We start from the raw sequence: 27,166 nt of genomic DNA, 5'->3' as shown, positions 1-27,166 counted from the left end.
ACTCCTTAGATTTATATGGGGAGGTACTAGCTCCAACTCGTTTTTACAGTGAAAACTGCAGGAACGTCAAACCGGCAATAGGAAACAGTCTGAGAAACCAGAGAAAAAGTTTCCCCTGCAACCCGTTCCCTTTGTGCTAGATGAACGAACGTCTCTCCACATGCTCAGTTCTGAGAGATAAGTGAGTGTGAAAGCCGTTCTTCACCTAGCTTGTTGGGAACACAAAGTTTCTTTTCATTTGCAAACTCCACTCCATACATATATATGGTGTGGTACTAGCTCCAACTAGGTTTTACAGTGAAAACTGCATGAACTTCGAACCGGCACTAGGAAACAGACTGAGAAACCAGAGTAAAAGTTTCTCCTGCAATCCGTTCCTTTTGTGCTACATGAACGAACGTCTCTCCACATGCTCAATTCTGAGAGATAAGTAAGTGTGAAAGCCGATCTTCACCTAGCTTGTTGGGAACACAAAGTATCTTTTCACTTGCAAACTCCACTCCATACATATATATGGGGAGGGACTAGCTCCAACTCGGTTTTCAGTGAAAACTGCAGGAAATTCAAACCTGCATTAGGAAACAGACTGAGAAACCAGAGTAAAATTTCCTCCTGCAACCGTTTCCTTTTGTGCTACATGAACGAACGTCTCTCCACATGCTCAGTTCTGAGGGTTAGGTGTGTGAGAAAGCCGTACTTCACCTAGCTTTTTGGGATCACAAAGTTTCTTTTCAGATGCAAACTCCACTCCATACATATATATGGGGAGGTACTAGCTCCAACTCTATTTACAGTTAAAAATGCAGGAACTTCAAACCGGCACTAGGAAACAGACTGATAAACCAGAGTAAAAGTTTCTCCAGCAACCCGTTCCCTTTGTGCTAGATGAACGAAGGTCTCTCCACATGCTCAGTTCTGAGAGATAAGTGTGTGTGAAAGCCGTCCTTCACCTAGCTTGTTGGGAACACAAAGATAATTTTCACTTGCAAAATCCACTCCATACATATATATTGTCTGGTACTTGCTCCAACTCTGTTTTACAGTGAAAAATGCAGGGAATTCAAACCGGCACTAGGAAACAGACTGATAAACCAGAGTAAAATTTCTCCTGCAACACTTTCCCTTTCTGCTAGATGAAAGAACGTCTCTCCACATGCTCAGTTCTGAGAGATAATTGTGTGTGAAAGCCGTCCTTCAACTAGCTTGTTGGGAACACAAAGTTTCTTTTCAGTTGCAAACTCCACTCCATACATATTTATGGGGAGGTACAAGCTCCAACTCCTTTTTACAGTGAAAAATGCAGGAACTTCAAACCTGCACTTGGAAACAGTCTGAGAAACCAGAGTAAAAGTTTCTCCTACAACCCGTTCCCTTTGTGCTAGATGAACGAACGTCTCTCCACATGCTCAGTTCTGAGGAATATGTGTGAGTGAAAGCCGTCCTTCACCTAGCTTGTTGGGAACACAAAGATTCTTTTCAGTTGCAAACCCGACTCCTTACATATATATGGGGAGGTACTAGCTCCAACTCGGTTTTATAGTGAAAACTGCAGGAACTTCAAACCGGCACTAGGAAACAGACTGAGAAACCAGAGTAAAAGTTTCTCCTGCAACCCGTTCCCTTTGTGCTAGATGAACGAACGTCTCTCCACATGCTCAGTTCTGAGAGATAATTGTGTGTGAAAGCCGTCCTTCACCTAGCTTGTTGGGAACACAAAGTTTCTTTTCAGTTGCAAACTCCACTCCATACATAATTATCGGAGGTACAAGCTCCAACTCCTTTTTACAGTGAAAAATGCAGGAACTTCAAACCTGCACTAGGAAAGAGACTGAGAAACCAGAGTAATAGTTTCTCCTGCGACCCATTCCCTTTGTGCTAGATGAATGAACGTCTCTCCACATGCTCAGTTCTGAGAGATAATTGTGTGTGAAAGCCGACCTTCACCTAGCTTGTTTGGAACACTAAGATTCTTTTCAGTTGCAAACTCCACTCCTTAGATTTATATGGGGAGGTTCTAGCTCAAACTCGTTTTTACAGTGAAAACTGCAGGAACGTCAAACCGGCAATAGGAAACAGTCTGAGAAACCAGAGAAAAAGTTTCCCCTGCAACCCGTTCCCTTTGTGCTAGATGAACGAACGTCTCTCCACATGCTCAGTTCTGAGAGATAAGTGAGTGTGAAAGCCGTTCTTCACCTAGCTTGTTGGGAACACAAAGTTTCTTTTCAATTGCAAACTCCACTCCATACATATATATGGTGTGGTACTAGCTCCAACTCGGTTTTACAGTGAAAACTGCAGGAACTTCGAACCGGCACTAGGAAACAGACTGAGAAACCAGAGTAAAAGATTCTCCTGCAATCCGTTCCTTTTGTGCTACATGAACGAACGTCTCTCCACATGCTCAATTCTGAGAGATAAGTGAGTGTGAAAGCCGATCTTCAACTAGCTTGTTGGGAACACAAAGTATCTTTTCACTTGCAAACTCCACTCCATACATATATATGGGTGGTACTAGCTCCAACTCTGTTTTACAGTTAAAAATGCAGGAACTTAAAACCGGCACTAGGAAACAGACTGAGAAACCAGACTAAAAGTTTCTCCTGCAAACCGTTCCCTTTGTGCTAGATGAACGAACGTCTCTCCACATGCTCAGTTCTGAAGAGATAAGTGTGTGTGAAAGCCGTCCTTCTCCTAGCTTGTTGGCAACACAAAGTTTCTTTTCACTTGCTAACTCCACTCCATACATATATATGGGGAGGGACTAGCTCCAACTCGGTTTTCAGTGAAAACTGCAGAAAATTCAAACCTGCATTAGGAAACAGACTGAGAAACCAGAGTAAAATTTCCTCCTGCAACCGTTTCCTTTTGTGCTACATGAACGAACGTCTCTCCACATGCTCAGTTCTGAGGGTTAGGTGTGTGAGAAAGCCGTACTTCACCTAGCTTTTTGGGATCACAAAGTTTCTTTTCAGATGCAAACTCCACTCCATACATATATATGGGGAGGTACTAGCTCCAACTCGGTTTACAGTTAAAAATGCAGGAACTTCAAACCGGCACTAGGAAACAGACTGATAAACCAGAGTAAAAGTTTCTCCAGCAACCCGTTCCCTTTGTGCTAGATGAACGAAGGTCTCTCCACATGCTCAGTTCTGAGAGATAAGTGTGTGTGAAAGCCGTCCTTCACCTAGCTTGTTGGGAACACAAAGATTCTTTTCACTTGCAAACTCCACTCCATACATATATATTGGCTGGTACTTGCTCCAACTCTGTTTTACAGTGAAAAATGCAGGGAATTCAAACCGGCACTAGGAAACAGACTGATAAACCAGAGTAAAATTTCTCCTGCAACACGTTCCCTTTGTGCTAGATGAACGAACGTCTCTCCACATGCTCAGTTCTGAGAGATAATTGTGTGTGAAAGCCGTCCTTCAACTAGCTTGTTGGGGACACAAAGTTTCTTTTCAGTTGCAAACTCCACTCCATACATATTTATGGGGAGGTACAAGCTCCAACTCCTTTTTACAGTGAAAAATGCAGGAACTTCAAACCTGCACTTGGAAACAGTCTGAGAAACCAGAGTAAAAGTTTCTCCTGCGACCCATTCCCTTTGTGCTAGATGAATGAACGTCTCTCCACATGCTCAGTTCTGAGAGATAATTGTGTGTGAAAGCCGACCTTCAACTAGCTTGTTTGGAACACTAAGATTCTTTTCAGTTGCAAACTCCACTCCTTAGATTTATATGGGGAGGTTCTAGCTCCAACACGTTTTTACAGTGAAAACTGCAGGTACGTCAAACCGGCAATAGGAAACAGTCTGAGAAACCAGAGAAAAAGTTTCTCCTGCAACCCTTTCCCTTTGTGCTAGATGAACGAACGTCTCTCCACATGCTCAGTTCTGAGAAATTAGTGTGTGTGAAAGCCGTCCTTCACCAAGCTTGTTGGGAACACAAAGTTTCTTTTCAGTTGCAAACTCGACTCCTTACATATATATGGGGAGGTACTAGCTCCAACTCGATTTTACAGTGAAAACTGCACGAACATCAAACCGGCACTAGGAAACATACTGAGAAACCAGAGTAAAAGTTTCTCCTGCAACCCGTTCCCTTTGTGCTAGATGAACGAACGTCTCTCCACATGCTCAGTTCTGAGAGATAAGTGAGTGTGAAAGCCGTCCTTCACGTAGCTTGTTGGGAACACAAAGTTTCTTTTCACTTGCAAACTCCACTCCATACATATATATGGTGTGGTACTAGCTCCAACTCGGTTTTACAGTGAAAACTGCAGGAACTTCAAACCGGCACTAGGAAACAGACTGAGAAACCAGAGTAAAACTTTCTGCTGCAAACCGTTCCTTTTGTGCTACATGAACGAACGTCTCTCCACATGCTCAGTTCTGAGAGATAAGTGTGTGTGAAAGCCGTCCTTCACGTAGCTTGTTGGGAACACAAAGTTTCTTTTCACTAGCAAACTCCACTCCATACATATATATGGGGAGGTACTAGCTCCAACACTGTTTTACAGTGAAAAGTGCAGGAACTTCAAATCGGCACTTGGAAACAGACTGAGAAACCAGAGTAAAAGTTTCTCCTGCAACCCGTTCCCTTTTTGCTAGATGAAGGAACGTCTCTCCACATGCTCAGTTCTGAGAGATAAGTGTGTGTGAAAGCCGTCCTTCACGTAGCTTGTTGGGAACACAAAGTTTCTTTACACTTGCAAACTCCACTCCATAAATATATATGGGGAGGTACTAGCTCCAACTCGTTTTTACAGTGAAAACTGCAGGAACTTCAAACCAGTGCTAGGAAACAGACTGAGAAACCAGAGTAAAAGTTTCTCCTGCAACCTGTTCTTTTGTGTTAGATGAACGAACGTCTCTCCACATGCTCAGTTCTGAGATATAAATGTGTGCGAAAGCCGTCCTTCACCTACCTTGTTGGGAACACAAAGTTTCTTTTCAGTTGCAAACTCCAATCCATACATATTTATGGGGAGGTAATAGCTCCAGCTCCGTTTTAGAGTGAAAAATGCAGGAACTTCAAACCTGCACTAGGAAACAGACTGAGAAACCAGAGTAATAGTTTCTCCTGCATCCCGTTCCATTTGTGCTAGATGAACGAAGGTCTCTCCACATGCTCAGTTCTGAGAGATATGTGTGTGTGAAAGCCGTCCTTCACCTAGCTTGTTGGGAACACAAAGATTCTTTTCACTTGCAAACTCCACTCCATACATATATATTGGCTGGTACTTGCTCCAAATCTGTTTTACAGTGAAAAATGCAGGAAATTCAAACCGGCACTAGGAAACAGACTGAGAAATCAGAGTAAAATTTCTCCTGCAACCCGTTCCCTTTGTGCTAGATGAACGAACGTCTCTCCACATGCTCAGTTCTGAGAGATAATTGTGTGTGAAAGGCGTCCTTCAACTAGCTTGTTGGGAACACAAAGTTTCTTTTCAGTTGCAAACTCCACTCCATACATTTTTATGGGGAGGTACAAGCTCCAAATCATTTTTACAGTGAAAAATGCAGGAACTTCAAACCTGCACTAGGAAACAGACTGAGAAACCAGAGTAAAAGTTTCTCCTGCGACCCATTCCCTTTGTGCTAGATGAATGAACGTCTCTCCACATGCTCAGTTCTGAGAGATATTTGTGTGTGAAATCCGACCTTCACCTAGCTTGTTTGGAACACTAAGATTCTTTTCAGTTGCAAACTCCACTCCTTAGATTTATATGGGGAGGTTCTAGCTCCAACACGTTTTTACAGTGAAAACTGCAGAACGTCAAACCGGCAATAGGAAACAGTCTGAGAAACCAGAGAAAAAGTTTCTCCTGCAACCCTTTCCCTTTGTGCTAGATGAACGAACGTCTCTCCACATGCTCAGTTCTGAGAAATTAGTGTGTGTGAAAGCCGTCCTTCACCAAGCTTGTTGGGAACACAAAGTTTCTTTTCAGTTGCAAACTCGACTCCTTACATATATATGGGGAGGTACTAGCTCCAACTCGATTTTACAGTGAAAACTGCAGGAACTTCAAACCGGCACTAGGAAACAGACTGAGAAACCAGAGTAAAAGTTTCTCCTGCAACCCATTCCTTTGTGCTAGATGAACAAACGTCTCTCCACATGCTCAGTTCTGAGAGATAAGTGAGTGTGAAAGCCGTCCTTCACGTAGCTTGTTGGGAACACAAAGTTTCTTTTCACTTGCTAACTCCACTCCATACATATATATGGTGTGGTACTAGCTCCAACTCGGTTTTACAGTGAAAACTGCAGGAACTTCAAACCGGCACTAGGAAACAGACTGAGAAACCAGAGTAAAAGTTTCTCCTGCAAACCGTTCCTTTTGTGCTACATGAACGAACGTCTCTCCACATGCTCAGTTCTGAGAGATAAGTGTGTGTGAAAGCCGTCCTTCACGTAGCTTGTTGGGAACACAAAGTTTCTTTTCACTAGCAAACTCCACTCCATACATATATATGGGGAGGTACTAGCTCCAACTCGTTTTTACAGTGAAAACTGCAGGAACTTCAAACCAGTGCTAGGAAACAGACTGAGAAACCAGAGTAAAAGTTTCTCCTGCAACCTGTTCTTTTGTGCTAGATGAACGAACGTCTCTCCACATGCTCAGTTCTGAGATATAAATGTGTGCGAAAGCCGTCCTTCACCTAGCTTGTTGGGAACACAAAGTTTCTTTTCAGTTGCAAACTCCAATCCATACATATATATGGGGAGGTACTAGCTCCAACTCGGTTTTACAGTGAAAAGTGCAGGAACTTCAAATCGGCACTTGGAAACAGACTGAGAAACCAGAGTAAAAGTTTCTCCTGCAACCCGTTCCCTTTGTGCTACATGAACGAACGTCTCTCCACATGCTCAGTTCTGAGAGATAAGTGTGTGTGAAAGCCGTCCTTCACGTAGCTTGTTGGGAACACAAAGTTTCTTTTCACTTGCAAACACCACTCCATAAATATATATGGGGAGGTACTAGCTCCAACTCGGTTTTACAGTGAAAACTGCAGGAACTTCAAACCGGCACTAGGAAACAGACTGAGAAACCAGAGTAAAAGTTTCTCCTGCAACCCGTTCCCTTTGTGCTAGATGAACGATCGTCTCTCCACATGCTCAGTTCTGAGAGATAATTGTGTGTGAAAGCCGTCCTTCACCTAGCTTGTTGGGAACACAAAGTTTCTTTTCAGTTGCAAACTCCACTCCATACATATTTATCGGAGGTACAAGCTCCAACTCCTTTTTACAGTGAAAAATGCAGGAACTTCAAACCTGCACTAGGAAACAGACTGAGAAACCAGAGTAATAGTTTCTCCTGCGACCCATTCCCTTTGTGCTAGATGAATGAACGTCTCTCCACATGCTCAATTCTGAGAGATAAGTGAGTGTGAAAGCCGATCTTCACCTAGCTTGTTGGGAACACAAAGTATCTTTTCACTTGCAAACTCCACTCCATACATATATATGGGTGGTACTAGCTCCAACTCTGTTTTAGAGTTAAAAATGCAGGAACTTAAAACCGGCACTAGGAAACAGACTGAGAAACCAGACTAAAAGTTTCTCCTGCAAACCGTTCCCTTTGTGCTAGATGAACGAACGTCTCTCCACATGCTCAGTTTTGAAGAGATAAGTGTGTGTGAAAGCCGTCCTTCTCCTAGCTTGTTGGCAACACAAAGTTTCTTTTCACTTGCTAACTCCACTCCATACATATATATGGGGAGGGACTAGCTCCAACTCGGTTTTCAGTGAAAACTGCAGGAAATTCAAACCTGCATTAGGAAACAGACTGAGAAACCAGAGTAAAATTTCCTCCTGCAACCGTTTCCTTTTGTGCTACATGAACGAACGTCTCTCCACATGCTCAGTTCTGAGGGTTAGGTGTGTGAGAAAGCCGTACTTCACCTAGCTTTTTGGGATCACAAAGTTTCTTTTCAGATGCAAACTCCACTCCATACATATATATGGGGAGGTACTAGCTCCAACTCGGTTTACAGTTAAAAATGCAGGAACTTCAAACCGGCACTAGGAAACAGACTGATAAACCAGAGAAAAGTTTCTCCAGCAACCCGTTCCCTTTGTGCTAGATGAACGAAGGTCTCTCCACATGCTCAGTTCTGAGAGATAAGTGTGTGTGAAAGCCGTCCTTCACCTAGCTTGTTGGGAACACAAAGATTCTTTTCACTTGCAAACTCCACTCCATACATATATATTGGCTGGTACTTGCTCCAACTCTGTTTTACAGTGAAAAATGCAGGGAATTCAAACCGGCACTAGGAAACAGACTGATAAACCAGAGTAAAATTTCTCCTGCAACACGTTCCCTTTGTGCTTGATGAACGAACGTCTCTCCACATGCTCAGTTCTGAGAGATAATTGTGTGTGAATGCCGTCCTTCAACTAGCTTGTTGGGAACACAAAGTTTCTTTTCAGTTGCAAACTCCACTCCATACATATTTATGGGGAGGTACAAGCTCCAACTCCTTTTACAGTGAAAAATGCAGGAACTTCAAAACTGCACTTGGAAACAGTCTGAGAAACCAGAGTAAAATTTCTCCTGCAACCCGTTCCCTTTGTGCTAGATGAACGAACGTCTCTCCACATGCTCAGTTCTGAGGAATATGTGTGAGTGAAAGCCGTCCTTCACCTAGCTTGTTGGGAACACAAAGATTCTTTTCAGTTGCAAACCCGACTCCTTACATATATATGGGGAGGTACTAGCTCCAACTCGGTTTTATAGTGAAAACTGCAGGAACTTCAAACCGGCACTAGGAAACAGACTGAGAAACCAGAGTAAAAGTTTCTCCTGCAACCCGTTCTCTTTGTGCTAGATGAACGAACGTCTCTCCACATGCTCAGTTCTGAGAGATAATTGTGTGTGAAAGCCGTCCTTCACCTAGCTTGTTGGGAACACAAAGTTTCTTTTCAGTTGCAAACTCCACTCCATACATATTTATCGGAGGTACAAGCTCCAACTCCTTTTTACAGTGAAAAATGCAGGAACTTCAAACCTGCACTAGGAAACAGACTGAGAAACCAGAGTAATAGTTTCTCCTGCGACCCATTCCCTTTGTGCTAGATGAATGAACGTCTCTCCACATGCTCAGTTCTGAGAGATAATTGTGTGTGAAAGCCGACCTTCACCTAGCTTGTTTGGAACACTAAGATTCTTTTCAGTTGCAAACTCCACTCCTTAGATTTATATGGGGAGGTACTAGCTCCAACTCGTTTTTACAGTGAAAACTGCAGGAACGTCAAACCGGCAATAGGAAACAGTCTGAGAAACCAGAGAAAAAGTTTCCCCTGCAACCCGTTCCCTTTGTGCTAGATGAACGAACGTCTCTCCACATGCTCAGTTCTGAGAGATAAGTGAGTGTGAAAGCCGTTCTTCACCTAGCTTGTTGGGAACACAAAGTTTCTTTTCATTTGCAAACTCCACTCCATACATATATATGGTGTGGTACTAGCTCCAACTCGGTTTTACAGTGAAAACTGCAGGAACTTCGAACCGGCACTAGGAAACAGACTGAGAAACCAGAGTAAAAGTTTCTCCTGCAATCCGTTCCTTTTGTGCTACATGAACGAACGTCTCTCCACATGCTCAATTCTGAGAGATAAGTGAGTGTGAAAGCCGATCTTCACCTAGCTTGTTGGGAACACAAAGTATCTTTTCACTTGCAAACTCCACTCCATACATATATATGGGGAGGGACTAGCTCCAACTCGGTTTTCAGTGAAAACTGCAGGAAATTCAAACCTGCATTAGGAAACAGACTGAGAAACCAGAGTAAAATTTTCTCCTGCAACCGTTTCCTTTTGTGCTACATGAACGAACGTCTCTCCACATGCTCAGTTCTGAGGGTTAGGTGTGTGAGAAAGCCGTAATTCACCTAGCTTTTTGGGATCACAAAGTTTCTTTTCAGATGCAAACTCCACTCCATACATATATATGGGGAGGTACTAGCTCCAACTCGGTTTACAGTTAAAAATGCAGGAACTTCAAACCGGCACTAGGAAACAGACTGATAAACCAGAGTAAAAGTTTCTCCAGCAACCCTTTCCCTTTGTGCTAGATGAACGAAGGTCTCTCCACATGCTCAGTTCTGAGAGATAAGTGTGTGTGAAAGCCGTCCTTCACCTAGCTTGTTGGGAACTCAAAGATACTTTTCACTTGCAAACTCCACTCCATACATACATATTGGCTGGTACTTGCTCCAACTCTGTTTTACAGTGAAAAATGCAGGGAATTCAAACCGGCACTAGGAAACAGACTGATAAACCAGAGTAAAATTTCTCCTGCAACACTTTCCCTTTGTGCTAGATGAACGAACGTCTCTCCACATGCTCAGTTCTGAGAGATAATTGTGTGTGAAAGCCGTCCTTCAACTAGCTTGTTGGGAACACAAAGTTTCTTTTCAGTTGCAAACTCCAATCCATACATATTTATGGGGAGGTACAAGCTCCAACTCCTTTTTACAGTGAAAAATGCAGGAACTTCAAACCTGCACTTGGAAACAGTCTGAGAAACCAGAGTAAAAGTTTCTCCTGCAACCCGTTCCCTTTGTGCTAGATGAACGAACGTCTCTCCACATGCTCAGTTCTGAGGAATATGTGTGAGTGAAAGCCGTCCTTCACCTAGCTTGTTGGGAACACAAAGATTCTTTTCAGTTGCAAACCCGACTCCTTACATATATATGGGGAGGTACTAGCTCCAACTCGGTTTTATAGTGAAAACTGCAGGAACTTCAAACCGGCACTAGGAAACAGACTGAGAAACCAGAGTAAAAGTTACTCCTGCAACCCGTTCCCTTTGTGCTAGATGAACGAACGTCTCTCCACATGCTCAGTTCTGAGAGATAATTGTGTGTGAAAGCCGTCCTTCACCTAGCTTGTTGGGAACACAAAGTTTCTTTTCAGTTGCAAACTCCACTCCATACATATTTATCGGAGGTACAAGCTCCAACTCCTTTTTACAGTGATAAATGCAGGAACTTCAAACCTGCACTAGGAAACAGACTGAGAAACCAGAGTAATAGTTTCTCCTGCGACCCATTCCCTTTGTGCTAGATGAATGAACGTCTCTCCACATGCTCAGTTCTGAGAGATAATTGTGTGTGAAAGCCGACCTTCACCTAGCTTGTTTGGAACACTAAGATTCTTTTCAGTTGCAAACTCCACTCCTTAGATTTTTATGGGGAGGTTCTAGCTCCAACTCGTTTTTACAGTGAAAACTGCAGGAACGTCAAACCGGCAATAGGAAACAGTCTGAGAAACCAGAGAAAAAGTTTCCCCTGCAACCCGTTCCCTTTGTGCTAGATGAACGAACGTCTCTCCACATGCTCAGTTCTGAGAGATAAGTGAGTGTGAAAGCCGTTCTTCACCTAGCTTGTTGGGAACACAAAGTTTCTTTTCATTTGCAAACTCCACTCCATACATATATATGGTGTGGTACTAGCTCCAACTCTGTTTTACAGTTAAAAATGCAGGAACTTAAAACCGGCACTAGGAAACAAACTGAGAAACCAGACTAAAAGTTTCTCCTGCAAACCGTTCCCTTTGTGCTAGATGAACGAACGTCTCTCCACATGCTCAGTTCTGAAGAGATAAGTGTGTGTGAAAGCCGTCCTTCTCCTAGCTTGTTGGAAACACAAAGTTTCTTTTCACTTGCTAACTCCACTCCATACATATATATGGGGAGGGACTAGCTCCAACTCGGTTTTCAGTGAAAACTGCAGGAAATTCACACCTGCATTAGGAAACAGACTGAGAAACCAGAGTAAAATTTCCTCCTGCAACCGTTTCCTTTTGTGCTACATGAACGAACGTCTCTCCACATGCTCAGTTCTGAGGGTTAGGTGTGTGAGAAAGCCGTACTTCACCTAGCTTTTTGGGATCACAAAGTTTCTTTTCAGATGCAAACTCCACTCCATACATATATATGGGGAGGTACTAGCTCCAACTCGGTTTACAGTTATAAATGCAGGAACTTCAAACCGGCACTAGGAAACAGACTGATAAACCAGAGTAAAAGTTTCTCCAGCAACCCGTTCCCTTTGTGCTAGATGAACGAAGGTCTCTACACATGCTCAGTTCTGAGAGATAAGTGTGTGTGAAAGCCGTCCTTCACCTAGCTTGTTGGGAACACAAAGATTCTTTTCACTTGCAAACTCCACTCCATACATATATATTGGCTGGTACTTGCTCCAACTCTGTTTTACAGTGAAAAATGCAGGGAATTCAAACCGGCACTAGGAAACAGACTGATAAACCAGAGTAAAATTTCTCCTGCAACACGTTCCCTTTGTGCTAGATGAACGAACGTCTCTCCACATGCTCAGTTCTGAGAGATAATTGTGTGTGAAAGCCGTCCTTCAACTAGCTTGTTGGGAACACAAAGTTTCTTTTCAGTTGCAAACTCCACTCCATACATATTTATGGGGAGGTACAAGCTCCAACTCCTTTTTACAGTGAAAAATGCAGGAACTTCAAACCTGCACTTGGAAACAGTCTGAGAAACCAGAGTAAAAGTTTCTCCTGCGACACATTCCATTTGTGCTAGATGAATGAACGTCTCTCCACATGCTCAGTTCTGAGAGATAATTGTGTGTGAAAGCCGACCTTCAACTAGCTTGTTTGGAACACTAAGATTCTTTTCAGTTGCAAACTCCACTCCTTAGATTTATATGGGGAGGTTCTAGCTCCAACACGTTTTTACAGTGAAAACTGCAGGAACTTCAAACCGGCAATAGGAAACAGTCTGAGAAACCAGAGAAAAAGTTTCTCCTGCAACCCTTTCCCTTTGTGCTAGATGAACGAACGTCTCTCCACATGCTCAGTTCTGAGAAATTAGTGTGTGTGAAAGCCGTCCTTCACCAAGCTTGTTGGGAACACAAAGTTTCTTTTCAGTTGCAAACTCGACTCCTTACATATACATGGGGAGGTACTAGCTCCAACTCGATTTTACAGTGAAAACTGCAGGAACATCAAACCGGCACTAGGAAACAGACTGAGAAACCAGAGTAAAAGTTTCTCCTGCAACCCGTTCCCTTTGTGCTAGATGAACGAACGTCTCTCCACATGCTCAGTTCTGAGAGATAAGTGAGTGTGAAAGCCGTCCTTCACGTAGCTTGTTGGGAACACAAAGTTTCTTTTCACTTGCCAACTCCACTCCATACATATATATGGTGTGGTACTAGCTCCAACTCGGTTTTACAGTGAAAACTGCAGGAACTTCAAACCGGCACTAGGAAACAGACTGAGAAACCAGAGTAAAACTTTCTCCTGCAAACCGTTCCTTTTGTGCTACATGAATGAACGTCTCTCCACATGCTCAGTTCTGAGAGATAAGTGTGTGTGAAAGCCGTCCTTCAGGTAGCTTGTTGGGAACACAAAGTTTCTTTTCACTAGCAAACTCCACTCCATACATATATATGGGGAGGTACTAGCTCCAACTCTGTTTTACAGTGAAAAGTGCAGGAACTTCAAATCGGCACTTGGAAACAGACTGAGAAACCAGAGTAAAAGTTTCTCTTGCAACCCGTTCCCTTTGTGCTAGATGAAGGAACGTCTCTCCACATGCTCGGTTCTGAGAGATAAGTGTGTGTGAAAGCCGTCCTTCACGTAGCTTGTTGGGAACACAAAGTTTCTTTACACTTGCAAACTCCACTCCATAAATATATATGGGGAGGTACTAGCTCCAACTCGTTTTTACAGTGAAAACTGCAGGAAATTCAAACCAGTGTTAGGAAACAGACTGAGAAACCAGAGTAAAAGTTTCTCCTGCAACCTGTTCTTTTGTGTTAGATGAACGAACGTCTCTCCACATGCTCAGTTCTGAGATATAAATGTGTGCGAAAGCCGTCCTTCACCTAGCTTGTTGGGAACACAAAGTTTCTTTTCAGTTGCAAACTCCAATCCATACATATTTATGGGGAGGTACTAGCTCCAGCTCCGTTTTAGAGTGAAAACTGCAGGAACTTCAAACCTGCACTAGGAAACAGACTGAGAAACCAGAGTAATAGTTTCTCCTGCATCCCGTTCCCTTTGTGCTAGATGAACGAAGGTCTCTCCACATGCTCAGTTCTGAGAGATATGTGTGTGTGAAAGCCGTCCTTCACCTAGCTTGTTTGGAACACAAAGATTCTTTTCACTTGCAAACTCCACTCCATACATATATATTGGCTGTTACTTGCTCCAAATCTGTTTTACAGTGAAAAATGCAGGAAATTCAAACCGGCACTAGGAAACAGACTGAGAAATCAGAGTAAAATTTCTCCTGCAACCCGTTCCCTTTGTGCTAGATGAACGAACGTCTCTCCACATGCTCAGTTCTGAGAGATAATTGTGTGTGAAAGCCGTCCTTCAACTAGCTTGTTGGGAACACAAAGTTTCTTTTCAGTTGCAAACTCCACTCCATACATTTTTATGGGGAGGTACAAGCTCCAAATCATTTTTACAGTGAAAAATGCAGGAACTTCAAACCTGCACTTGGAAACAGTCTGAGAAACCAGAGTAAAAGTTTCTCCTGCGACCCATTCCCTTTGTGCTAGATGAATGAACGTCTCTCCACATGCTCAGTTCTGAGAGATAATTGTGTGTGAAAGCCGACCTTCAACTAGCTTGTTTGGAACACTAAGATTCTTTTCAGTTGCAAACTCCACTCCTTAGATTTATATGGGGAGGTTCTAGCTCCAACACGTTTTTACAGTGAAAACTGCAGGAACGTCAAACCGGCAATAGGAAACAGTCTGAGAAACCAGAGAAAAAGTTTCTCCTGCAACCCTTTCCCTTTGTGCTAGATGAACGAACGTCTCTCCACATGCTCAGTTCTGAGAAATTAGTGTGTGTGAAAGCCGTCCTTCACCAAGCTTGTTGGGAACACAAAGTTTCTTTTCAGTTGCAAACTCGACTCCTTACATATATATGGGGAGGTACTAGCTCCAACTCGATTTTACAGTGAAAACTGCAGGAACATCAAACCGGCACTAGGAAACAGACTGAGAAACCAGAGTAAAAGTTTCTCCTGCAACCCGTTCCCTTTGTGCTAGATGAACGAACGTCTCTCCACATGCTCAGTTCTGAGAGATAAGTGAGTGTGAAAGCCGTCCTTCACGTAGCTTGTTGGGAACACAAAGTTTCTTTTCACTTGCAAACTCCACTCCATACATATATATGGTGTGGTACTAGCTCCAACTCGGTTTTACAGTGAAAACTGCAGGAACTTCAAACCGGCACTAGGAAACAGACTGAGAAACCAGAGTAAAACTTTCTCCTGCAAACCGTTCCTTTTGTGCTACATGAACGAACGTCTCTCCACATGCTCAGTTCTGAGAGATAAGTGTGTGTGAAAGCCGTCCTTCACGTAGCTTGTTGGGAACACAAAGTTTCTTTTCACTAGCAAACTCCACTCCATACATATATATGGGGAGGTACTAGCTCCAACTCTGTTTTACAGTGAAAAGTGCAGGAACTTCAAATCGGCACTTGGAAACAGACTGAGAAACCAGAGTAAAAGTTTCTCCTGCAACCCGTTCCCTTTGTGCTAGATGAAGGAACGTCTCTCCACATGCTCGGTTCTGAGAGATAAGTGTGTGTGAAAGCCGTCCTTCACGTAGCTTGTTGGGAACACAAAGTTTCTTTACACTTGCAAACTCCACTCCATAAATATATATGGGGAGGTACTAGCTCCAACTCGTTTTTACAGTGAAAACTGCAGGAACTTCAAACCAGTGTTAGGAAACAGACTGAGAAACCAGAGTAAAAGTTTCTCCTGCAACCTGTTCTTTTGTGTTAGATGAACGAACGTCTCTCCACATGCTCAGTTCTGAGATATAAATGTGTGCGAAAGCCGTCCTTCACCTAGCTTGTTGGGAACACAAAGTTTCTTTTCAGTTGCAAACTCCAATCCATACATATTTATGGGGAGGTACTAGCTCCAGCTCCGTTTTAGAGTGAAAACTGCAGGAACTTCAAACCTGCACTAGGAAACAGAATGAGAAACCAGAGTAATAGTTTCTCCTGCATCCCGTTCCCTTTGTGCTAGATGAACGAAGGTCTCTCCACATGCTCAGTTCTGAGAGATATGTGTGTGTGAAAGCCGTCCTTCACCTAGCTTGTTTGGAACACAAAGATTCTTTTCACTTGCAAACTCCACTCCATACATATATATTGGCTGTTACTTGCTCCAAATCTGTTTTACAGTGAAAAATGCAGGAAATTCAAACCGGCACTAGGAAACAGACTGAGAAATCAGAGTAAAATTTCTCCTGCAACCCGTTCCCTTTGTGCTAGATGAACGAACGTCTCTCCACATGCTCAGTTCTGAGAGATAATTGTGTGTGAAAGCCGTCCTTCAACTAGCTTGTTGGGAACACAAAGTTTCTTTTCAGTTGCAAACTCCACTCCATACATTTTTATGGGGAGGTACAAGCTCCAAATCATTTTTACAGTGAAAAATGCAGGAACTTCAAACCTGCACTAGGAAACAGACTGAGAAACCAGAGAAAAAGTTTCTCCTGCAACCCTTTCCCTTTGTGCTAGATGAACGAACGTCTCTCCACATGCTCAGTTCTGAGAAATTAGTGAGTGTGAAAGCCGTACTTCACCAAGCTTGTTGGGAACACAAAGTTTCTTTTCAGTTGCAAACTCGACTCCTTACACATATATGGGGAGGTACTAGCTCCAACTCGATTTTACAGTGAAAACTGCAGGAACTTCAAACCGGCACTAGGAAACAGACTGAGAAACCAGAGTAAAAGTTTCTCCTGCAACCCATTCCTTTGTGCTAGATGAACAAACGTCTCTCCACATGCTCAGTTCTGAGAGATAAGTGAGTGTGAAAGCCGTCCTTCACTTAGCTTGTTGGGAACACAAAGTTTCTTTTCACTTGCAAACTCCACTCCATAAATATATATGGTGTGGTACTAGCTCCAACTCGGTTTTACAGTGAAAACTGCAGGAACTTCAAACCGGCACTAGGAAACATACTGAGAAACCAGAGTAAAAGTTTCTCCTGCAAACCGTTCCTTTTGTGCTACATGAACGAACGTCTCTCCACATGCTCAGTTCTGAGAGATAAGTGTGTGTGAAAGCCGTCCTTCACGTAGCTTGTTGGGAACACAAAGTTTCTTTTCACTAGCAAACTCCACTCCATACATATATATGGGGAGGTACTAGCTCCAACTCGTTTTTACAGTGAAAACTGCAGGAACTTCAAACCAGTGCTAGGAAACAGACTGAGAAACCAGAGTAAAAGTTTCTCCTGCAACCTGTTCTTTTGTGCTAGATGTACGAACGTCTCTCCACATGCTCAGTTCTGAGATATAAATGTGTGCGAAAGCCGTCCTTCACCTAGCTTGTTGGGAACACAAAGTTTCTTTTCAGTTGCAAACTCCAATCCATACATATTTATGGGGAGGTACTAGCTCCAGCTCCGTTTTAGAGTGAAAACTGCAGGAACTTCAAACCTGCACTAGGAAACAGACTGAGAAACCAGAGTAAAAGTTTCTCCTGCAACCCGTTCCCTTTGTGCTAGATGAACGAACGTCTCTCCACATGCTCAGTTCTGAGAGATATGTGTGTGTGAAAGCCGTCCTTCACCTAGCTTGTTGGGAACACAAAGATTCTTTTCACTTGCAAACTCCACTCCATACATATATATTGGCTGGTACTTGCTCCAAATCTGTTTTACAGTGAAAAATGCAGGAAATTCAAACCGGCACTAGGAAACAGACTGAGAAATCAGAGTAAAATTTCTCCTGCAACACGTTCCCTTTGTGCTAGATGAACGAACGTCTCTCCACATGCTCAGTTCTGAGAGATAATTGTGTGTGAAAGCCGTCCTTCAACTAGCTTGTTGGGAACACAAAGTTTCTTTTCAGTTGCAAACTCCACTCCATACATTATTATGGGGAGGTACAAGCTCCAAATCCTTTTTACAGTGAAAAATGCAGGAACTTCAAACCTGCACTAGGAAACAGACTGAGAAACCAGAGTAAAAGTTTCTCCTGCGACCCATTCCCTTTGTGCTAGATGAATGAACGTCTCTCCACATGCTCAGTTCTGAGAGATATTTGTGTGTGAAAGCCGACCTTCACCTAGCTTGTTTGGAACACTAAGATTCTTTTCAGTTGCAAACTCCACTCCTTAGATTTATATGGGGAGGTTCTAGCTCCAACACGTTTTTACAGTGAAAACTGCAGGAACGTCAAACCGGCAATAGGAAACAGTCTGAGAAACCAGAGAAAAAGTTTCTCCTGCAACCCTTTCCCTTTGTGCTAGATGAACGAACGTCTCTCCACATGCTCAGTTCTGAGAAATTAGTGTGTGTGAAAGCCGTCCTTCACCAAGCTTGTTGGGAACACAAAGTTTCTTTTCAGTTGCAAACTCGACTCCTTACATATATATGGGGAGGTACTAGCTCCAACTCGATTTTACAGTGAAAACTGCAGGAACATCAAACCGGCACTAGGAAACAGACTGAGAAACCAGAGTAAAAGTTTCTCCTGCAACCCGTTCCCTTTGTGCTAGATGAACGAACGTCTCTCCACATGCTCAGTTCTGAGAGATAAGTGAGTGTGAAAGCCGTCCTTCACGTAGCTTGTTGGGAACACAAAGTTTCTTTTCACTTGCAAACTCCACTCCATACATATATATGGTGTGGTACTAGCTCCAACTCGGTTTTACAGTGAAAACTGCAGGAACTTCAAACCGGCACTAGGAAACAGACTGAGAAACCAGAGTAAAACTTTCTCCTGCAAACCGTTCCTTTTGTGCTACATGAACGAACGTCTCTCCACATGCTCAGTTCTGAGAGATAAGTGTGTGTGAAAGCCGTCCTTCACGTAGCTTGTTGGGAACACAAAGTTTCTTTTCACTAGCAAACTCCACTCCATACATATATATGGGGAGGTACTAGCTCCAACTCTGTTTTACAGTGAAAAGTGCAGGAACTTCAAATCGGCACTTGGAAACAGACTGAGAAACCAGAGTAAAAGTTTCTCCTGCAACCCGTTCCCTTTGTGCTAGATGAAGGAACGTCTCTCCACATGCTCGGTTCTGAGAGATAAGTGTGTGTGAAAGCCGTCCTTCACGTAGCTTGTTGGGAACACAAAGTTTCTTTACACTTGCAAACTCCACTCCATAAATATATATGGGGAGGTACTAGCTCCAACTCGTTTTTACAGTGAAAACTGCAGGAACTTCAAACCAGTGTTAGGAAACAGACTGAGAAACCAGAGTAAAAGTTTCTCCTGCAACCTGTTCTTTTGTGTTAGATGAACGAACGTCTCTCCACATGCTCAGTTCTGAGATATAAATGTGTGCGAAAGCCGTCCTTCACCTAGCTTGTTGGGAACACAAAGTTTCTTTTCAGTTGCAAACTCCAATCCATACATATTTATGGGGAGGTACTAGCTCCAGCTCCGTTTTAGAGTGAAAACTGCAGGAACTTCAAACCTGCACTAGGAAACAGAATGAGAAACCAGAGTAATAGTTTCTCCTGCATCCCGTTCCCTTTGTGCTAGATGAACGAAGGTCTCTCCACATGCTCAGTTCTGAGAGATATGTGTGTGTGAAAGCCGTCCTTCACCTAGCTTGTTTGGAACACAAAGATTCTTTTCACTTGCAAACTCCACTCCATACATATATATTGGCTGGTACTTGCTCCAAATCTGTTTTACAGTGAAAAATGCAGGAAATTCAAACCGGCACTAGGAAACAGACTGAGAAATCAGAGTAAAATTTCTCCTGCAACCCGTTCCCTTTGTGCTAGATGAACGAACGTCTCTCCACATGCTCAGTTCTGAGAGATAATTGTGTGTGAAAGCCGTCCTTCAACTAGCTTGTTGGGAACACAAAGTTTCTTTTCAGTTGCAAACTCCACTCCATACATTTTTATGGGGAGGTACAAGCTCCAAATCATTTTTACAGTGAAAAATGCAGGAACTTCAAACCTGCACTAGGAAACAGACTGAGAAACCAGAGAAAAAGTTTCTCCTGCAACCCTTTCCCTTTGTGCTAGATGAACGAACGTCTCTCCACATGCTCAGTTCTGAGAAATTAGTGAGTGTGAAAGCCGTACTTCACCAAGCTTGTTGGGAACACAAAGTTTCTTTTCAGTTGCAAACTCGACTCCTTACACATATATGGGGAGGTACTAGCTCCAACTCGATTTTACAGTGAAAACTGCAGGAACTTCAAACCGGCACTAGGAAACAGACTGAGAAACCAGAGTAAAAGTTTCTCCTGCAACCCATTCCTTTGTGCTAGATGAACAAACGTCTCTCCACATGCTCAGTTCTGAGAGATAAGTGAGTGTGAAAGCCGTCCTTCACTTAGCTTGTTGGGAACACAAAGTTTCTTTTCACTTGCAAACTCCACTCCATAAATATATATGGTGTGGTACTAGCTCCAACTCGGTTTTACAGTGAAAACTGCAGGAACTTCAAACCGGCACTAGGAAACAGACTGAGAAACCAGAGTAAAAGTTTCTCCTGCAAACCGTTCCTTTTGTGCTACATGAACGAACGTCTCTCCACATGCTCAGTTCTGAGAGATAAGTGTGTGTGAAAGCCGTCCTTCACGTAGCTTGTTGGGAACACAAAGTTTCTTTTCACTAGCAAACTCCACTCCATACATATATATGGGGAGGTACTAGCTCCAACTCGTTTTTACAGTGAAAACTGCAGGAACTTCAAACCAGTGCTAGGAAACAGACTGAGAAACCAGAGTAAAAGTTTCTCCTGCAACCTGTTCTTTTGTGCTAGATGAACGAACGTCTCTCCACATGCTCAGTTCTGAGATATAAATGTGTGCGAAAGCCGTCCTTCACCTAGCTTGTTGGGAACACAAAGTTTCTTTTCAGTTGCAAACTCCAATCCATACATATTTATGGGGAGGTACTAGCTCCAGCTCCGTTTTAGAGTGAAAACTGCAGGAACTTCAAACCTGCACTAGGAAACAGACTGAGAAACCAGAGTAAAAGTTTCTCCTGCAACCCGTTCCCTTTGTGCTAGATGAACGAACGTCTCTCCACATGCTCAGTTCTGAGAGATATGTGTGTGTGAAAGCCGTCCTTCACCTAGCTTGTTGGGAACACAAAGATTCTTTTCACTTGCAAACTCCACTCCATACATATATATTGGCTGGTACTTGCTCCAAATCTGTTTTACAGTGAAAAATGCAGGAAATTCAAACCGGCACTAGGAAACAGACTGAGAAATCAGAGTAAAATTTCTCCTGCAACACGTTCCCTTTGTGCTAGATGAACGAACGTCTCTCCACATGCTCAGTTCTGAGAGATAATTGTGTGTGAAAGCCGTCCTTCAACTAGCTTGTTGGGAACACAAAGTTTCTTTTCAGTTGCAAACTCCACTCCATACATTATTATGGGGAGGTACAAGCTCCAAATCCTTTTTACAGTGAAAAATGCAGGAACTTCAAACCTGCACTAGGAAACAGACTGAGAAACCAGAGTAAAAGTTTCTCCTGCGACCCATTCCCTTTGTGCTAGATGAATGAACGTCTCTCCACATGCTCAGTTCTGAGAGATATTTGTGTGTGAAAGCCGACCTTCACCTAGCTTGTTTGGAACACTAAGATTCTTTTCAGTTGCAAATTCCACTCCTTAGATTTATATGGGGAGGTTCTAGCTCCAACTCGTTTTTATAGTGAAAACTGCAGGAACGTCAAACCGGCAATAGTAAACAGTCTGAGAAACCAGAGAAAAAGTTTCTCCTGCAACCCTTTCCCTTTGGGCTAGATGAACGAACGTCTCACCACATGCTCACTTCTGAGAAATTAGTGTGTGTGAAAGCCGTCCTTCACCTAGCTTGTTGGGAACACAAAGTTTCTTTTCAGTTGCAAACTCGACTCCTTACATATATATGGGGAGGTACTAGCTCCAACTCGGTTTTACAGTGAAAACTGCAGGAACTTCAAACCGGCACTATGAAACAGACTGAGAAACCAGAGTAAAAGTTTCTCCTGCAACCCATTCCCTTTGTGCTAGATGAACGAACGTCTCTCCACATGCTCAGTTCTGAGAGATAAGTGAGTGTGAAAGCCGTCCTTCACGTAGCTTGTTGGGAACACAAAGTTTCTTTTCACTTGCAAACTCCACTCCATACATATATATGGTGTGGTACTAGCTCCAACTCGGATTTACAGTGAAAACTGCAGGAACTTCAAACCGGCACTAGGAAACAGACTGAGAAACCAAAGTAAAAGTTTCTCCTGCAAACCGTTCCTTTTGTGCTACATGAACGAACGTCTCTCCACATGCACAGTTCTGAGAGATAAGTGTGTGTGAAAGCCGTCCTTCACGTAGCTTGTTGGGAACACAAAGTTTCTTTTCACTAGCAAACTCCACTCCATACATATATATGGGGAGGTAATAGCTCCAACTCGCTTTTACAGTGAAAAGTGCAGGAACTTCAAATCGGCACTTGGAAACAGACTGAGAAACCAGAGTAAAAGTTTCTCCTGCAACCCTTTCCCTTTGTGCTAGATGAACGAACGTCTCTCCACATGCTCAGTTCTGAGAGATAAGTGTGTGTGAAAGCCGTCCTTCACGTAGCTTGTTGGGAACACAAAGTTTCTTTTCACTTGCAAACTCCACTCCATAAATATATATGGGGAGGTACTAGCTCCAACTCGGTTTTACAGTGAAAACTGCAGGAACTTCAAACCAGTGGTAGGAAACAGACTGAGAAACCAGAGTAAAAGTTTCTCCTGCAACCCGTTCCCTTTGTGCTAGATGAACGAACGTCTCTCCACATGCTCAGTTCTGAGAAATATGTGTGTGTGAAAGCCGTCCTTCACCTAGCTTGTTGGGAACACAAAGTTTCTTTTCAGTTGCAAACCCGACTCCTTACATATATATGGGGAGATACTAGCTCCAACTCGTTTTTACAGTAAAAACTGCAGGAACTTCAAACCGGCACTAGGAAACAGAGTGAGAAACCAGAGTAAAAGTTTCTCCTGCAACCCGTTCCATTTGTGCTAGATAAACGAACGTCTCTCCACATGCTCAGTTCTGAGAAATAATTGTGTGTGAAAGCCGTCCTTCAACTAGCTTGTTGGGAACACAAAGTTTCTTTTCAGTTGCAAACTCCACTCCATACATATTTATGGGGAGGTACAAGCTCCAACTCCTTTTTACAGTGAAAAATGCAGGAACTTCAAACCTGCACTAGGAAACAGACTGAGAAACCAGAGTAAAAGTTTCTCCTGCGACCCATTCCCTTTGTGCTAGATGAATGAACGTCTCTCCACATGCTCAGTTCTGAGAGATAATTGTGTGTGAAAGCCGAACTTCACCTAGCTTGTTTGGAACACTAAGATTCTATTCAGTTGCAAACTCCACTCCTTAGATTTATATGGGGAGGTTCTAGCTCCAACTCGTTTTTACAGTGAAAACTGCAGGAACGTCAAACCGGCAATAGGAAACAGTCTGAGAAACCAGAGAAAAAGTTTCTCCTGCAACCCATTCCCTTTGTGCTAGATGAACGAACGTCTCTCCACATGCTCAGTTCTGAGAGATAAGTGAGTGTGAAAGCCGTCCTTCACTTAGCTTGTTGGGAACACAAAGTTTCTTTTCACTTGCAAACTCCACTCCATACATATATATGGTGTGGTACTAGCTCCAACTCGGTTTTACAGTGAAAACTGCAGGAACTTCAAACCGGCACTAGGAAACAGACTGAGAAACCAGAGTAAAAGTTTCTCCTGCAAACCGTTCCTTTTGTGCTACATGAACGAACGTCTCTCCACATGCTCAGTTCTGAGAGATAAGTGTGTGTGAAAGCCGTCCTTCACGTAGCTTGTTGGGAACACAAAGTTTCTTTTCACTAGCAAACTCCACTCCATACATATATATGGGGAGGTACTAGCTCCAACTCGTTTTTACAGTGAAAACTGCAGGAACTTCAAACCAGTGCTAGGAAACAGACTGAGAAACCAGAGTAAAAGTTTCTCCTGCAACCTGTTCTTTTGTGCTAGATGAACGAACGTCTCTCCACATGCTCAGTTCTGAGATATAAATGTGTGCGAAAGCCGTCCTTCACCTAGCTTGTTGGGAACACAAAGTTTCTTTTCAGTTGCAAACTCCAATCCATACATATTTATGGGGAGGTACTAGCTCCAGCTCCGTTTTAGAGTGAAAACTGCAGGAACTTCAAACCTGCACTAGGAAACAGACTGAGAAACCAGAGTAAAAGTTTCTCCTGCAACCCGTTCCCTTTGTGCTAGATGAACGAACGTCTCTCCACATGCTCAGTTCTGAGAGATATGTGTGTGTGAAAGCCGTCCTTCACCTAGCTTGTTGGGAACACAAAGATTCTTTTCACTTGCAAACTCCACTCCATACATATATATTGGCTGGTACTTGCTCCAAATCTGTTTTACAGTGAAAAATGCAGGAAATTCAAACCGGCACTAGGAAACAGACTGAGAAATCAGAGTAAAATTTCTCCTGCAACACGTTCCCTTTGTGCTAGATGAACGAACGTCTCTCCACATGCTCAGTTCTGAGAGATAATTGTGTGTGAAAGCCGTCCTTCAACTAGCTTGTTGGGAACACAAAGTTTCTTTTCAGTTGCAAACTCCACTCCATACATTATTATGGGGAGGTACAAGCTCCAAATCCTTTTTACAGTGAAAAATGCAGGAACTTCAAACCTGCACTAGGAAACAGACTGAGAAACCAGAGTAAAAGTTTCTCCTGCGACCCATTCCCTTTGTGCTAGATGAATGAACGTCTCTCCACATGCTCAGTTCTGAGAGATATTTGTGTGTGAAAGCCGACCTTCACCTAGCTTGTTTGGAACACTAAGATTCTTTTCAGTTGCAAATTCCACTCCTTAGATTTATATGGGGAGGTTCTAGCTCCAACTCGTTTTTATAGTGAAAACTGCAGGAACGTCAAACCGGCAATAGTAAACAGTCTGAGAAACCAGAGAAAAAGTTTCTCCTGCAACCCTTTCCCTTTGGGCTAGATGAACGAACGTCTCACCACATGCTCACTTCTGAGAAATTAGTGTGTGTGAAAGCCGTCCTTCACCTAGCTTGTTGGGAACACAAAGTTTCTTTTCAGTTGCAAACTCGACTCCTTACATATATATGGGGAGGTACTAGCTCCAACTCGGTTTTACAGTGAAAACTGCAGGAACTTCAAACCGGCACTATGAAACAGACTGAGAAACCAGAGTAAAAGTTTCTCCTGCAACCCATTCCCTTTGTGCTAGATGAACGAACGTCTCTCCACATGCTCAGTTCTGAGAGATAAGTGAGTGTGAAAGCCGTCCTTCACGTAGCTTGTTGGGAACACAAAGTTTCTTTTCACTTGCAAACTCCACTCCATACATATATATGGTGTGGTACTAGCTCCAACTCGGATTTACAGTGAAAACTGCAGGAACTTCAAACCGGCACTAGGAAACAGACTGAGAAACCAAAGTAAAAGTTTCTCCTGCAAACCGTTCCTTTTGTGCTACATGAACGAACGTCTCTCCACATGCACAGTTCTGAGAGATAAGTGTGTGTGAAAGCCGTCCTTCACGTAGCTTGTTGGGAACACAAAGTTTCTTTTCACTAGCAAACTCCACTCCATACATATATATGGGGAGGTAATAGCTCCAACTCGCTTTTACAGTGAAAAGTGCAGGAACTTCAAATCGGCACTTGGAAACAGACTGAGAAACCAGAGTAAAAGTTTCTCCTGCAACCCTTTCCCTTTGTGCTAGATGAACGAACGTCTCTCCACATGCTCAGTTCTGAGAGATAAGTGTGTGTGAAAGCCGTCCTTCACGTAGCTTGTTGGGAACACAAAGTTTCTTTTCACTTGCAAACTCCACTCCATAAATATATATGGGGAGGTACTAGCTCCAACTCGGTTTTACAGTGAAAACTGCAGGAACTTCAAACCAGTGGTAGGAAACAGACTGAGAAACCAGAGTAAAAGTTTCTCCTGCAACCCGTTCCCTTTGTGCTAGATGAACGAACGTCTCTCCACATGCTCAGTTCTGAGAAATATGTGTGTGTGAAAGCCGTCCTTCACCTAGCTTGTTGGGAACACAAAGTTTCTTTTCAGTTGCAAACCCGACTCCTTACATATATATGGGGAGATACTAGCTCCAACTCGTTTTTACAGTAAAAACTGCAGGAACTTCAAACCGGCACTAGGAAACAGAGTGAGAAACCAGAGTAAAAGTTTCTCCTGCAACCCGTTCCATTTGTGCTAGATAAACGAACGTCTCTCCACATGCTCAGTTCTGAGAAATAATTGTGTGTGAAAGCCGTCCTTCAACTAGCTTGTTGGGAACACAAAGTTTCTTTTCAGTTGCAAACTCCACTCCATACATATTTATGGGGAGGTACAAGCTCCAACTCCTTTTTACAGTGAAAAATGCAGGAACTTCAAACCTGCACTAGGAAACAGACTGAGAAACCAGAGTAAAAGTTTCTCCTGCGACCCATTCCCTTTGTGCTAGATGAATGAACGTCTCTCCACATGCTCAGTTCTGAGAGATAATTGTGTGTGAAAGCCGAACTTCACCTAGCTTGTTTGGAACACTAAGATTCTATTCAGTTGCAAACTCCACTCCTTAGATTTATATGGGGAGGTTCTAGCTCCAACTCGTTTTTACAGTGAAAACTGCAGGAACGTCAAACCGGCAATAGGAAACAGTCTGAGAAACCAGAGAAAAAGTTTCTCCTGCAACCCATTCCCTTTGTGCTAGATGAACGAACGTCTCTCCACATGCTCAGTTCTGAGAGATAAGTGTGTGTGAAAGCCGTCCTTCACGTAGCTTGTTGGGAACACAAAGTTTCTTTACACTTGCAAACTCCACTCCATAAATATATATGGGGAGGTACTAGCTCCAACTCGTTTTTACAGTGAAAACTGCTGGAACTTCAAACCAGTGCTAGGAAACAGACTGAGAAACCAGAGTAAAAGTTTCTCCTGCAACCTGTTCTTTTGTGTTAGATGAACGAACGTCTCTCCACATGCTCAGTTCTGAGATATAAATGTGTGCGAAAGCCGTCCTTCACCTAGCTTGTTGGGAACACAAAGTTTCTTTTCAGTTGCAAACTCCAATCCATACATATTTATGGGGAGGTACTAGCTCCAGCTCCGTTTTAGAGTGAAAACTGCAGGAACT

This window comes from Camelus dromedarius, chromosome 6 (genome assembly GCF_036321535.1).
Source record: "Camelus dromedarius isolate mCamDro1 chromosome 6, mCamDro1.pat, whole genome shotgun sequence".
Lineage (NCBI taxonomy): Eukaryota > Metazoa > Chordata > Mammalia > Artiodactyla > Camelidae > Camelus > Camelus dromedarius.
Note: the sequence above shows the minus strand (reverse complement) of the source record.